The following is a 15,040-nucleotide window of genomic DNA, read 5'->3' as shown; positions in this document are numbered from 1 at the left end:
GGTGTGGAAATCAAGAAGGTCAGAGCCAGAGATTACTGTTCAAAAACTTTTCTCACTTCATATTATGATTTACACTTGAGCATGGTTGTCTGCAACAGAGACCTGCGATTTTACTCATGTCATCCTTGTTTGACTTAGCATCTTTCTTACAGTCTGGGGATTCTTCTTGGATACATGGACCACGAGCCTAATGTGAAAAACAGTATGAGGGGAAGAGTTCAGTGATAGTTCTTCCTATTAATTTAGAGGAGTTTCAACTTATTGCATGTAAAAGTTGTCATCCAAAGAAAATAGTATCTGTTGATTGAATTAATGAATAAATGTATAAGAAACAGATTTTGAGCACCATACATATTTCCTTTGCAGAAATGAACCAGCCAAATATGTATGCTCTGTATAAACTTTGATGTGCTTTTTAAAAAATATATATTTATTTTTTAAAGCAGTATTAGGTTCACAGGAAGGTTGAGTGGAAAGTATAGAGAGTTTCCAGACACCTTCCGTCCCCACACATACACAACTGTCCCACTATCGATATTCTGCACCACAGTGGTACATTTGTGACAATTGATGAACCTACAGATTCCACAGTTTGCATTAAGGTTCACTCTTGGTGTACATTCTGTGAGTTTGGACAAATGTATAATGATACGGACTTGTCATTGTCACATCATACAGAATAGTTTCACTGCCTTAAAACCCCTCCGTGCTCTGCCTGTTCATCCCTCCGTACATGCCCCCCACCAAACCCTGGCAACTACTGCTCTTTTTACTGTCTTCATAGTTTTACCTTTTCCAGAATTTTACATAGTTGGAATCATACAGTATGTATCTTTTCACTTGGTAATTTGCATTTAAATTTCCTCCAGTATTTTCATGGCTTGGTTGCTTATTTCTGTTTAGTGCTAAATAACATTCCATTTTCTGGATGTACTACAGACTGTTCATTTACCTACTTACATCTTGGTTGCTTCCAAGTTTTGGCAATTATAAATAAAGCTTTTATAAACATCATTGTGCAGCTTTTTCTGTGGACATAAGTTTTTAATTCACTAGGATAAATAGCAAAGAGCACAACTGCTGGGTGGCATGGTGAGAGTATGTTAATTTTATAAGAAACTTCCAAACTGTCTTCTACAGTGTCTGAACCATTTTGAATTCCCATTCCATTGATCTGTTTGCTTGTTCTTTTGTCATGATTACTGTCCTGAGTACTTGATACACTGCTCTATAGTAATTCTTATTCAAGTTATTATTTTTGAAGATGGGTAGTGTCAGTCCTCTGATTTTGTTCATCTTCCATGTTGAGTTGGCTATTCTGAGTCTTTTGCCTCTTCATAATAACTTTAGAATAAGTTTGCTGATATCCACAAAATAACTTGCTGGGATTTTTATTGAGATTGCATTGATTATTTTAGATCAACTTGGGAAGAACTGACAGCTTGACAATACTGAGTCTTCCTGTACATGAATGCTATTGAACCAGCCTTGCATATCTAGGGTAAGTCAAACTTTGTTCTGGACTTGGTTTTGGTGTATAATTCTTTTTATACATTCAATTCAATTTGCTAAAATTTTGTTTAGTATTTTTGCAGATATGTTCATGAGAGGTATTATTTTATAGTTTTCTTTTCTTGTAATATCTTTGCCTGGTTATGGCATTAGAATAATTCTGGCCTTATGGAATGAATTAGGAAGTATTCTCTCTGCTTTTAGTTCTGGAAGAGATTGTAGAGAATTGGTATATTTTTTCATAAATGTTTGGTAAAATTCACCAGTAAACCCATTTGGGCCTGGTGCTCACATCTTTGGAAGGAGTCAGATTAATTACTGACTCAGATTCGTTAATAAGTATAGTACTATTCTGGTTGTCTATTTCTTCTTGTATGAGTTTTGGCAGATTGTGTCTTTCAAGGATTTGGTCCATTTCATCTAGGTTATCAAATTTGTGAGCATAGATTTATTCACTGTATTCCTTTATTGTTGTTCTAAAGTCCATGAGATCTATAGTGATGGCCTCTCTTTCATTTCTGATATTAGTAATTTTTGTCTTCTCTCTCTCTCTTAGTTAACCTGAATAGAGGCTTGTCAATTTTATTGATCTTTTCAAAGAACCAGCTTTTGGTTTTATTGACTTAATTGATATCCTGCTTTCAAATTCATTGATTTCTGTTCTAATTTTTATTATTTATTTTGTCTGCTTACTTCGGATTTAATTTGCATTTCTTTTTCTAGTTTCCTAAGGTAGGAACTTAGATTATTGATTTTAGATCTCTTTCTTCATTTCTTATATATATATATATTCACTGCTATAAATTGCTCTCTAACACTGCTTTTCTGCATTCCACTAATTTTAAGAAATTGTATTTTCATTTTCACTTAGTTAAAAATATTTAAAAATTTCTCTTGGAATTTCTTCTCTGGCCCATGTATTACTTAGAAGTGTATTGTTTAATCTCCAGGTATTTGAAGAACCTTTCTGTTATTGATGTAAGTTTTAATTCCATTGTGATTTGAGAGCAAACGTTGTATGTCCTATTTTGTTTTTAATTTGTTAAGGTGTGTTTTATGGCCAAGAATGATGTCTATCTTGGTAAATGCTCCATGTGAGCTTGAGAAGAATGTGTACTCTGTTATTGCTGGATAAAATAGTTTATAGATGCCAGTTATATCCAGTTGATCAATGGTGCTTCTAAGTTCAACTGTGTACTTACTGATTTTCTGCCTGTTGGATCTGCCAGTTTCTGAAAGAGGAGTCTTAAAGTCCCCAGTTATATTAGTGGATTCATGTATTTCCCTTTGCAGTTCTATTAGATTTGCCTTGTGTATTTTGACACTGTTGTTAGATGCATACACATTAAGAACTGTTGTATTATCTTAGAGTATTGACCCCTTTATCATTATGTGAAGCCCTTCTTTATCCCTGATAATTTTCTTACTCTGAAGTCTGTTCTGTATGAAACTAATATGCCCACATTTTTTTATTAGTGTTAGCATGGTGTAACTTTTTATTACTTTATGTTGAATCTCTAAGTGTGTTTGTATTTAAAGTGGGTTTCTTGTAGACAGTGTTTAGTTAGGTCTTGTTTTTTGGTCCATTCTGACAATCTCTGTCTTTTCATTGGCCTATTTAGACCATTGGCATTTAAAGTTATTATTAATATAGTTGCATTAATATATACCATATTTGTTACTGTTTTCTTTTTATTATCCTTGTGTGTTGTTCCTATTTTTGTCTGCCACAACTTTTCTGTTTAATTGAGAATTTTATAGGATTCCGTTTTCTTTTCCTTCTTAGCATATAAATTGTACTTTTTTTGCTTTTTTATTGATTGCCCCAGTGTTTACCATACTAATTCACAACTAATTCAAGTACACTGTCAAATAACATTATACTGCTTCATGAATAGTGAAAGTCCCTTATAACAAAATATTCCTAATTCCTCCCCCCATCCCTTGTATCATGGCTGTCGTTCAATCCACCTGTATATAAGGACACATCATCGTATATACATATATATGTATACTCTCATTCATTCATGCTATTATTTTGAGCCAATTGTTATCTAATATATCAATAAGAATAAGAAAAATAAGTTTTTTGTTTTGCCTTCATTTATTTCTCCCTTGATGCCCTTCCTTTCTTTTTGCTGACCAGAGTTTCTGATTCACATCATTTTCCTAGTCTGTAAAGAATATCTTTTAAGATTTCTTATGGGGCAGATCTCCTGGCAACAAATTCCCTCAATTTTTGTTTTTTTGATTAAGTTTTTATTTCTTCTTCACTTTTGAATAATAATTTCACAGGGTGTAGAGTTCTAGTTTGGGGAATTGTCATTCTCAGCACTTTATAAATATTTCACAGAGCTGGAATTGGTTAATTCCCTTCCTCTAGTTAGGTTAGGCTCTGAAAGAAACCCCAGTAGTTAACACTTTGGTAAATCAGTTTCTCCTGAGGGCAGACCGCCTTAAAAAGAACAGAACACCCTGGTGTATTTCAGAGTAATTTCTTTTCCTCTCCACCAGCTGGAAGCGGAAGACTTTTCTCAGATGTCCAGCAGTTCAGTTCAGGTTTTCCTACCCTGACACCAGTTCCTGCAGACATTTCTGTTTCTGCATCTCTGCTCTAGTGAGTTGTGAATCTCTGTCTTCTCCTCTCTCTTTCTCCAATTTAGGGGTCAGCAGTTTGCCTTGTGACATTACTTCTTGGCTAGATACAAAAAGAGTTGATTTTTCAGTTTGTTCAGTTCCTTACTTGTTAAAATGGAGTTGTGACTTCTAACTCATTACATGCCAGACCAGAAACCCTGCACTTTCTTTTCAGATAAATAAAATACAAGCTAACATTGACTTGTTTGCTTTTCCCTCACATTGAACAGTATTTCACTAAGTGAGCAGGGTAAGTAAAGCTACATATCTGAGTAAAATTATTAACAATGGGAAATCTGTGCCATATAGCATAGCATAATATAATCATGCTTCTACTTGGAAAAGGATTAATCACTAATCACAGTACAATTTTTAATTAAAAAGAAAGTGGAAACTAGATGAAAAAAATTAGAGATGTTCGGTAAGCTAGTGATCAAAGCCAAACATTAAATTAAAATGTTTTCTATTAAAATATGAATCTGCTTATGCAGATTATCCCACTGAATTATTCCACCATCTGCAGAATTTGTGCCTTTTTGTTTGACTCATTTATTACAAGTAGCTTATCAGCAATGGCACCCACTATTAACATAAATAAGAGAGTCTTAGATGACCATAGGAAAAGACAATTGGGAAGTGGTACCTTGTTAGAAAAATTAAAGAAACCAGCACTGTGTTTTCATGCCATGTGTTACAGTATCAATGGGACTGTGCCTTTAAGAAATTCAGCTGTAGTTCAAAAAGAAAAACAACTGTTAATTGTATCATAGAGAATGTTCAAACTTGAAGATGCTCTTTGTTGATCTAGTTATAATTTTAATGCAGAATATGCATAAAGATGGAAGCCTGTCTAATGAATAATGTGTACTACTATCTGTGGTCAGATAAAGTTATTGAGAAAATTTTTAAATCACATTTTAATTGAAAACATGCTACATTTTGTTGGTGCATTAAAGAAGATGCTAAAGAATATCACCTAAGAGGTTATTTTGAACAGTATGGGAACACTGAAGTGACTGAAATCTTGACTGACCGAACTAGTGGAAAGAAGAGAGGCTTTGGTTTTTGTAATCTTTGATGACCGTGATTCGGTAAACAAGATTGTCATTCAGGAGTACCATATTGTGAATCGCCGCAACTGAAGTAAGGAAAACTCTAAACAAGAGACAGCTAGTGTTTCATTCAGCCAATGAGACCAAAATGGTCTGGAAACTTTGGTGGTGGTTGCAGAGGTGGTTTTGGTGGGAATGATAACTTTGGTTGTGGAGGAAACTTCGCCAGAATGGCTTTGGTGGCAGACATGATGGTGGTAGATATGGTGGCAGCTGGGATGGCTAGAATGGATTTGGTAATGACGGAGGCAGTTTGGAGGGGTGGCAGGAGTTACAATGATTTTGGCAGTTGCAATAACCAATCTTCATATTTTGAACCAATGAAATGAGGAAACTTTGCAGGCAGAAGTTCTGGCCCTGAGGGTGATAGAGGCCAATACTTTGCCAAACCACGAGACCAAGGTGGCTCTGGTGATTCCAGCAGCAGCAGTAGCTCTGTCAGTGGCAGAAGGTTTTAATTACTGCCAGGAAACAAAAAGCTTAGCAGGGAGAGGAGAGCCAGAGAAATGTCAGGGGAGCTACAGGTTACAACAGATTTGTGAACTCAGTCAAGCACAGTGGTGGCTGGACCTGGCTGCTACAAAGAAGGCATGTTTTAGACAATACTCACGTGTTTGGGTGAAAAAAATGTGAGGACTGCATCTGTGACTAATTGTATAAAAGGTTATTTTAGTTTCTGTTCTGTGGAAAGTATAAAGCATTTCAGCAAAGCGTTTTAAGGTTTTTTTTTTTTTTGCACCCATGCTGTTAATTGCTAAATGTAATGGTCTGATCATGACACTGAATACCGTTAGCCTTTTTTAAAAAAATAATTCCAAATATATGGTCGTTAAACTCAAATTAGTGTCCTTTTGATTCCTGAACTCTCAGGATAATGGTGAAGAAGAGCATGTGTCTGCTAACCAGAGGCTAGAAAATGTGGATAATCAGGATGGTCTGGACTGCAGCTCATATATGGTCAGATCAGACACAGTACCACACACAGAAAGGGGTTTGTAAGCAGACTGTGTCAGCAATTTTCTTCTTGGATGCAAAGGATTATAAGCCTAGCAGAAAGTAAATAGTGTTGCTTACAGTTACTGAAGGCTGGACAAAGGCTGCAGACAAAGTGGGCAAAGAGCTAAATTAACTCCGCAGTTCAAAACAAGAGAGTTCTGTATGTTCAAGGATAAAAGAGGATTTTAGAACTTTATCCTTGAGCTTTTCCAGAAATCCAGAACCACAGTATGTTTGTCCACACCTTGCCAATGTACACATCTGTGCTTGCTAACATAGACAGTGTTAGACGACCTACACATAGAAAATAAAATGCACTTTTAATTGTAAGGTAGACTCCAAATGTATAAAGACTTGGCAAGTTTCACAAGCAGTGCATAGAAAAACTAACTTTTTCCCTTCTCTGATTTAGATTGTAAAACATGACTTTAATATTTAAATAGTGGCTATTTCAATTGTAATAATGAAATAGTACTCTTTCATCCATCTCTAACTTTCCAAACATATCAAATGGCAATTTTATTACCTAATTTTTGAACATCCTGGAGTTCTTAAGAACCATCTGGAAGAACATTACTTGAGTCTGGGTGAGGAAGTCTCTAATTTTCAGAATTCAGTGACCCAAACAGGTTGTGGGAATGTTGTTTTATTAGCTTAAGACCTCAGAGATATGTTACTGTGAGAACATGATTTTGAAGAATCTTAAATTTACAAAACTTTTCAGTGAATTTCACCATATGAAAAATTGCACATTTACAAGCATGTGAAACATAATACTTGAGAATACTATTCTGTCTGTAAATAGTCCATTAAATCTCTCACATCAGAATTGCTGTTATCAACTATGACATATATTTGCTCTTTTTGGCAACTAATGCACTGGAGTAAATTACATAGTGATTTTACTATGTAAATTACTATGTAATTTCCTATGTAAATGAAAAGTGTTAATAGTCTCCCTGGTAAACTGATTATAAACACCTCAAAGGTGTTTATTCATCTATGTACATTGATATTAAAGTGTGCCAGTCTTCTAAAAAATATCTTCTTATAATGAATATATTTTTAATTTGTAAAAAAATTAGTTTCTTGAGCCGATCATCAATTGGACAGGAAAGTGCTGAAAGAAAACAAAAAATTAAATTTACTTGGAAAAACAAATGAAGTATAAATGGATTCCTGGAAGTGCCTCAATAATCTAATGGAGGCAGCAAATGAAATATGTTTTAGTTTTCCAGTTGGGACTGGATTTTAAGTTCCTAATCAAAGTAAATCTTCAAAGATTAAATAAAATAAATATTTTTAGTGATACTATGTACTGAAAAGTTTTAGCTGGATAGAGTGACAACACTGATATTAAAGCAGACACAGCTTTCTAAATGTAGCCTAGAATCCCACTCCCTTCTAGCACCGTTACACAGACTGACCACAGTTTTCCTACAGATATGGAGGTGAGTTTGGGATGATAACTTGAAGGAGAAAATACTGAGCTTCTTGAATTTTGTGATCATTTCTTACTTTATCTACGTATCTAAAATGCTTAGCTGTAAGAAATTGACATCTTACATACACTTTATTCACTCATTCAGCAAATGTTTGTTGCATGGGCATGTGTTTTACTTACTGGGATCAAGTCAGTGAAAAGAGCAAAGAGAAATCCCTACCTGCCTCATGGATTTTATATTCTCATTTTAAGTATTATTGTATTCAGTATCTTTTGAATGAATATTTGTGGAATGAATGATGAAGGAACAGCCTTTTGGGAAAACTAGAAAAAAAGCATTTTGAAATTTTGTAATTATGATCATTTTCCCATTGTCACCGTAAGGAAATTGTGAAGTGTCGGTAGAGCATACAAGTTATTTTGGTTTAATAGTATTTTGAAGAAATGTAGCCGCCTCACCATTTGCATTTAAGTTAAAAGCCATATTTCAAAAATTCTGTCTCACACATGAAAAAATCATTAAATCATATTTTAATATTATATCTTCTTTCTTTGGAAAATGTTTAAGTGAAATAGGAATCTGTATCTGTTGCTCCTATGTTCAGATCTAATAACAGATCTCTAGACTCTGAAAGTAAATTTATGTTTATTGGAGGAGACAGCTTAGAATAGTGGGAGGGCAGGTAAAGGAAGTGTTGCTTGTCTACTGGCGCCGAGTGGTAGTCTCAGGACAGAAGGTCTTAGATCTCTCACTCACAGTGTTACAGACTGATGGACATAGCCCATCCATAACACCTAAAGAACAGCTGAGAAGTAAAGGGATGATGTCACTCTCAAAATTTCTCAAGATGAAAATTTTGAAAGACAGGAAGATATTTTTGAGAAAAGTAAGGATACTCTGGATATAAAAATGTTTTGCTTTGCCTTTTTTTTTTTTTTTTTCAGATGGGAGCATGTTACAATAATGCCCAACCCTTTCTTCCATCCCTCTCCTGACATAAAAGCAAACACACACTAAAGAAAGGATTAGCCTATGAATTTTAAAGAGAACCGGCTCTTATATTGAAAAAATATACTTTCTAGTTTTCTTGTTAGTATAAATACATCTTTTTCTTTCCAAGAAATAATGTCTTAATCACCATTGTAAAATTTTGAATTATTATATACTTCCAGCACTTTGCTCTGAGAAATATATGTATATACACATGTAGATAGATATATTCACACACATTATACATACAATTTTTTAAAAGAATCATTTTCCTACTCATCCCTTTTAGGGATGAATTTGTATGTTACATATAGGCAGTGTTTATTCTATTTACCAAATATGGGTTTTTGTGTTAAAATATTTACATCTACATATTATAACTTAAATATAATTACATTTTAATAAAAAAAAAAACCCTTTACTTTTCTTCTTAGAATAACTGAAATGAGGAATCTTAAATGATTTCAAATTTAGAGATGAAGGAATAGGTCCCATTTAAAATTGTCGTTTTACTTGAAACGTATTATTATCCTCATTGGTAGTAATGACTAGGTCATAATGACTTTGAACCTATAAAAAAAGACTATCATACAATAATGAATCTTATATTCCTGATTTGATAATGTAAAATCTTAAGTCCTTAAACACTTGAAGAGTATTTTCACATTATACCAAAATGAAGTAAACTGTTTTTCAGTTTCAGTATGATCAGAAATATAATGATAAATTTCACAGCATTAAACAAATAAGATAGGTACTTTGGCTTTAGCCATTTGAAATATTTAACTTTTATACTTATAGTGGGAAGCTTGGGGCTTGGAATCAGAACTGATTTTGAGTCTCCTAAATATTGCCAACTACCTCTGAGATTCAGCTTGTTCATTTATGAAATAGGATACATTTTACTTATCTCTTAGTGCTATTGTGACGATTAAGAGGAAAATTTATGGAAAAAACAACAGGTAATTTATAAGTATGAAGTATGAAATAATATCATAATAGTTTTCAGTCACCTGTAAGTTTGAGTGGCCTTTGGAGATTTTAGAAAACACAACATAGCAGTTCCCTAAGTGTTGCATTTCTGATTCAATGTGTCTGGAAATGAAGCCATCTATAATTTAAAGATTCTACAGAGGATTCCAACACCCAACAAGAGCTTCTGTATTATTGTTGTTGTCATTATTATTATTATTATTAGTTGAGATATTCTACTATTATACCTTCCTGAATCTTTTTTTTTTTAAACTCCATCATAGGCAGAGAAAAATCAGAGTCCAGGATTCCCTAAAACACTTGTTCTGCAGACCACCCTTAGTGCTCTTAAGGGGAGAAATTGCAAAGTAAACCCAATACAGAGATTCTACTGCAAGGAACAAGAAAGAAATCTACTCTATCGCTGACAGCTGGAAATAACTGCCCCAGAAAGGGCATAAGAATTCTTAAGATTTTTTTCTTGTAATGTTACAGAGTAAAATTCCATTTCAGACCAAAAGTAATTTAATAATAAAGAACACAGATGTTCAATATGGAGATAAGAAAGGGTATGAAAGTTCTTGCCTGGATCCACTCAACTTCTTACAAGTCAGCTGATTCATTTTAATAAATTATCCCTTTTCAATTAGAACTAATCAAAATGGAACACTTTTCAATTGGAACTAATCGAAATTGAACACTCAAGTATTCAAAATTTCAAGCAAATCATAACATCAACTTCGCTTCAGATTTTGTCAGTTAAAGTTTTTTGGGGGGATGGAGTAGGGGATTATAGTGTATAACTATTTTCCATGCTAAATAAGAAAGTTAAATGAGACACAACCCCATTATCAAGAAACAGAGTCTTTTGGGGGAGGTGACAAATAAACAGATCGCTATAAGTTACTGTCATAAGTGCTATAAGCTAGAAAAGCATCTCATGTTATTGTGGGACATAAAAATGCCTGCAATATTTGTTAATGTTGAGATTATCAGAACAAACTCCTAAGGGGAGGTGGTTCTGAAACTTTATTCTTAAATGACAGAGGTGTCCAGATGAAAGGAGTAGAAAGAGAACAAAAGCAGTCCAACAAGAGAGAGTTTAATTGTAAAGTCATGGAGGAGTTAAAAAGAGAAAGACCCTGGTGATCTGGGGAATGGAAAGAATTTTAGTATAACTTGAGTATAATGTGCAAAGGGAAGGATGTAGGGCAAGATTGAGAAGTGCCTTATACATTAGGCTAAGGAACTTGGGCTTGTTCCTGGAAGCTGTAATAATTCATTGAATGATTTAAAGATGTGTGTTTTATTTATGCTGAAAAGAAACACATCCATTAATTGAATTTTTTCATCATTTATCATGCTGAGGGAAGTTGCTGAATTTAATAAAAGTCGTTTAATGTCAGGGAAAGAGTGCTACTTTGGGGAAAAAAAAGACCATGGATTGTATGAATTTCTTATATAACATTGTCATTTTGCAGTTGACATATATTGGAGGACTCCTACTCCCCACTGCACACATAACCACAATTAATACAAGTAGGTCATCACAAGGTAAGAAGTGTCTTATAATCTTTCCTTTAACTATCCATCCAAAATGCAAACAGATCTCCTAGTTGCTAAATTTAGAGTTTAGATAAATTGTTCTTTCTCCATTGAAACAATTGCAATACTATATAAATTTATTATTCCCTAGCTTAGCCAAACCAAACCAAACCAAAACAAACAAACAAAAAAACCACTTTGGGATAAAAAAAATAAACTAGATATCAACTGATCTCTTTGGTTCTATTGCAAGGAAACTCAATAGGTAATTGAACTTTGAGTTTAAAAATTAATAAATGTCTTAATTAATGTGTTCCCAAAAATGACTGGGTGAAAATTATGGTTGGTAATATTCATATTCAATTTGTATGTTTAAATGTTCCTAGTAAGTTTATTCATATCAAAATTTAGTTTTGCATCCTTTAGAGTATAAGAATATACCTTCTAATAATTCATATAAAAGTCTCTTATACTTGCCTCACCTTCATGAATGTGACTTAAATACATAGGTGATATGTCTATAGGGCAAAAATTGGACAATTAACATTACATTATGTAATATTTATTAATATTTCAGAACAATATAGACTTATAAGGCATGCCTGTCACACTTTTCCTAAAAGGATTATTTTGCATATCCTAGATAACAAACAACAACCAGAGTTAGAACTTGAGAAGACAGTGAAGGGAAAAAAAAAGTGGGTCACTGTGATAAAGAGCAGACATTAGAAGGTAGTATTTTCAAATCTCAAACTCCCAAATTTATCCCTTCTCACCCATTTTCCCCTGTAACCAGAAGATTGTTTACTATGTCTGCAAGTCTGTTTCTGTTTTGTAGATGAGTTCATTAGTGTTCTTTTTTCTCTTTTGTAGGTTCCACATATTAGTGATATCATATGGTATTTTTCTTTTTCTTTCTGACTTACTTCATTTAGAATGACCATCTCTAGGTCCATCCATGTTGCTGCAAATGGCATTATTTTATTCTTTTTTATGGCTGAGTAGTATTCCATTATATAAATATACCACAACTTCTTTATCCAATGATCTGTCAGTGGACATTTAGGTTGTTTCCATGTCTTGGCTACTGTTAAATGTGGAAGAATGACAAAGAATAAACTAAGCTGAAAAGGAACAAAAAAAACTATAGGAAAACATGAAGAAATTAAAGTATATAAAAAGTATAAATTGTTGAATTTGAAAAGAGATTAAAATAAAGTACATGGATAAATAAATCCTCCCTAATTTCTGTTTTCTGGAAAATCCTCCCTAATTTCTATTTCCTGGAAATTAATTTAAAAAAAACACATTTGTGTATGGGAAATGAGATATAATTACACTCAAATTTATGAACAAAACTATCCTAATTATTTAAAAATTTAAGGACAAGAAAAGTTCAAACTATCAAATTGTTTTAAGAAGGGATAGGTAATCTGAGTAGGTTAAAACCCACTCAAAAATGAATAAACTTTTAGAAAAGATCTCTTCCTACCCTAAATTATTATATTATGATTTTGAAGGCAAGTTCTTATAAATCTTTTAAAGAAAAAGTTAATTTCCATTACACTAAGACATTTTAATAGATTGCAATATCATTTAACATTTTTAGTTTATTTTAATGATGCTTCCTTTATGTTGATACCAAAGTCTACCATCAAATATGCTCCATCTTTATCATTCCTTGTTCTGATAAGTTACATTTTCAGAATCCCACTGGCCATGCCTAAAGGATAACTGGAGTTATCCTTAATTCCTCTTCCTCACTACTCACATGAAACCAATCGTAAGTCCTAAAGATCCTACTTTCTAAATACCTCTAGAATTAGTCTACCTCTCTCCATCTCTATTGTCCCCATTGCCATCGTCTATTCGGGCCTATTAGTTTGTGACTTATGTCATTATGTGTATTTCTGGTCACTTCCCATCCATTCTCTTTGCTGTAACTTGGAAATTCTTTTTAAAACCTAGATATAATATCACTTCCATTCTTAATGCTTATCAATGATTTCTCATTTGTCATTTGGATAGAGTCTAATATCAAGCTCCTTTTCAAAACTTGTAAGGTACTTCATCGTCTGACTCCTGTGTACATTTTTCAGTAGGGGTTAACAGTCTATTCTGATACAATGAGAGTTCTGTGAACTTGAATCCCTAGCATCTGGAACACTCCCTGAACATACTCAATGTTAGAAGTCAATCCTGGAAAGCTATAGGGGGACATCATCCAAGAACATCTAAAAACTTCATTATGTTTAAAGATGGGTCAAAACCCCACCCCTCTTTACTCTGATACTGTCATTCATCCCCCCAGTTAGCAGAATGCTTTGTATGTAGGGGACCATGAATAAATGTATAATGAATGAGTAAATGCATATGGTAAGTTAAAAGCTTCATGGAAGCCTGGAGCCTTTATATAGAGTTCATTCCACTAAGCTCAAGGACAGATACTCTTCTCAAAAATCACAGAACCAAAGCCTAGTAGATCAATCAGTGCTAGAAAAGTATTGCATTCTATCCATTTTCTTAATTGCATATAATAGAAGATATGTTAACATATCTGTGAAATAGTGCAATCTAAAAATCATATAGGCTATGGTAGTAAAGAGTAGCTCACGGAAGAGAATGTGCAGGATAATTTTTGTGATCCTACCCAGCAAAATTCTGCATCCTAATTTTGGGAAGTCTTCATTTTGAGTGAGAAACTTTACAAAAGAATTAGTATAAAGAGGTATGAATGTCCATAACTCAGAAAAGATTGTAAATAGTTGCAATAGATTTCCCCTTATGGTCTTTTTTCAACTTAAAGTTATAAATCAAATGTGATGATTCCCATATGGTGTGTCTTTTGGGGGTTTGCTGGATATTTTTTGTTTGTCTCTCCAGATCTGATCTCTACTCCATTCTATGCTCCGAAGGTTGAACTCTGTAACCTTCATCAGTTTGGGTCCTGCTGGCGCAAGATGGGAGGTAGAAAGAGAGAAAGGTCAGGGAAGTTATTCTTCTGGCTCTTTCCTTGCTTGTCTTCAATTTGTCAGTGACCATATTCTTCTATAGACCACAGTTACTGTTAGACTTCCCCTCTTATAGTTGTAACTGTGTCTCAGCTTTTACCGGATTATGGTGACTTCTCCCTCCACTTGCCCTTGCAGGCCTAAAGATGGGTAAGGCTCCCTGATTGCTACCTCTGGGTGCTGCATTCCTTCTTGATGCTTTTCTTGTAGACCTCAGATCTTTGCAAATAATTTCTTAATGAAACAGTCCATGATAACCTCCTTTGAGTTTGCATTAAATTGAGGGCTATTAACTTGAGAGAAATACCTCAAAGCATCATGAATTAATTTGTACCTCTCTATTTTGTCTTTGAATTCATACTATGAGCAACCATAGTCCAAAACCATTTTGGTGTCTAAGGACTAAGCTTAACATTTTCCACTGAGATATGCTAAAGTAAAATTTTGCTGTTCATGTAAGTTGCTTATAAAAGGATTTAACTTTAAGCCCTTTTGAATGTCTTTATAGATTCCTTAGAGTTCTGAAAAAGATCCCTGGAGGATTTTCTTGGCTTTCCATTTGTTTGTATCAAAATAAGAATCAGGGAAACAACCCTTAATTGCTCAGCCATGGGGCAGTCGGGGCACATTTCAACATGTCTGTGATCAGCTATAGAATCAGAAAGAATATCTCTGACATGCCCTCTCTGTCTCCACTGCCATGAAAACTCTCTTCCCAGTCTATTTATCCTAAAACTCAGGGGCAGCAATACTGAGAGACAGTTCAAGAGCAATAATACCTTTAAACATTTTCTAGGACAGTGAGAGATCCCGATCCTCC

General features: G+C 33.9%; 1 pseudogene; it reads left to right on the top strand.

The window, feature by feature from the left end:
• The first annotated feature begins 5,101 nt into the window (after positions 1-5,101).
• Positions 5,102-5,975, top strand: LOC105084394 (heterogeneous nuclear ribonucleoprotein A1-like 3; annotated as a pseudogene).
• The last annotated feature ends 9,065 nt before the right edge of the window (positions 5,976-15,040 follow it).

The sequence above is a fragment of the Camelus dromedarius genome, chromosome 3 (assembly GCF_036321535.1).
Source record: "Camelus dromedarius isolate mCamDro1 chromosome 3, mCamDro1.pat, whole genome shotgun sequence".
In the NCBI taxonomy this organism is placed as follows: domain Eukaryota; kingdom Metazoa; phylum Chordata; class Mammalia; order Artiodactyla; family Camelidae; genus Camelus; species Camelus dromedarius.
The sequence above is the reverse complement of the archived record's forward strand: the minus strand, read 5'-3'. Positions and strand labels throughout refer to the sequence as shown.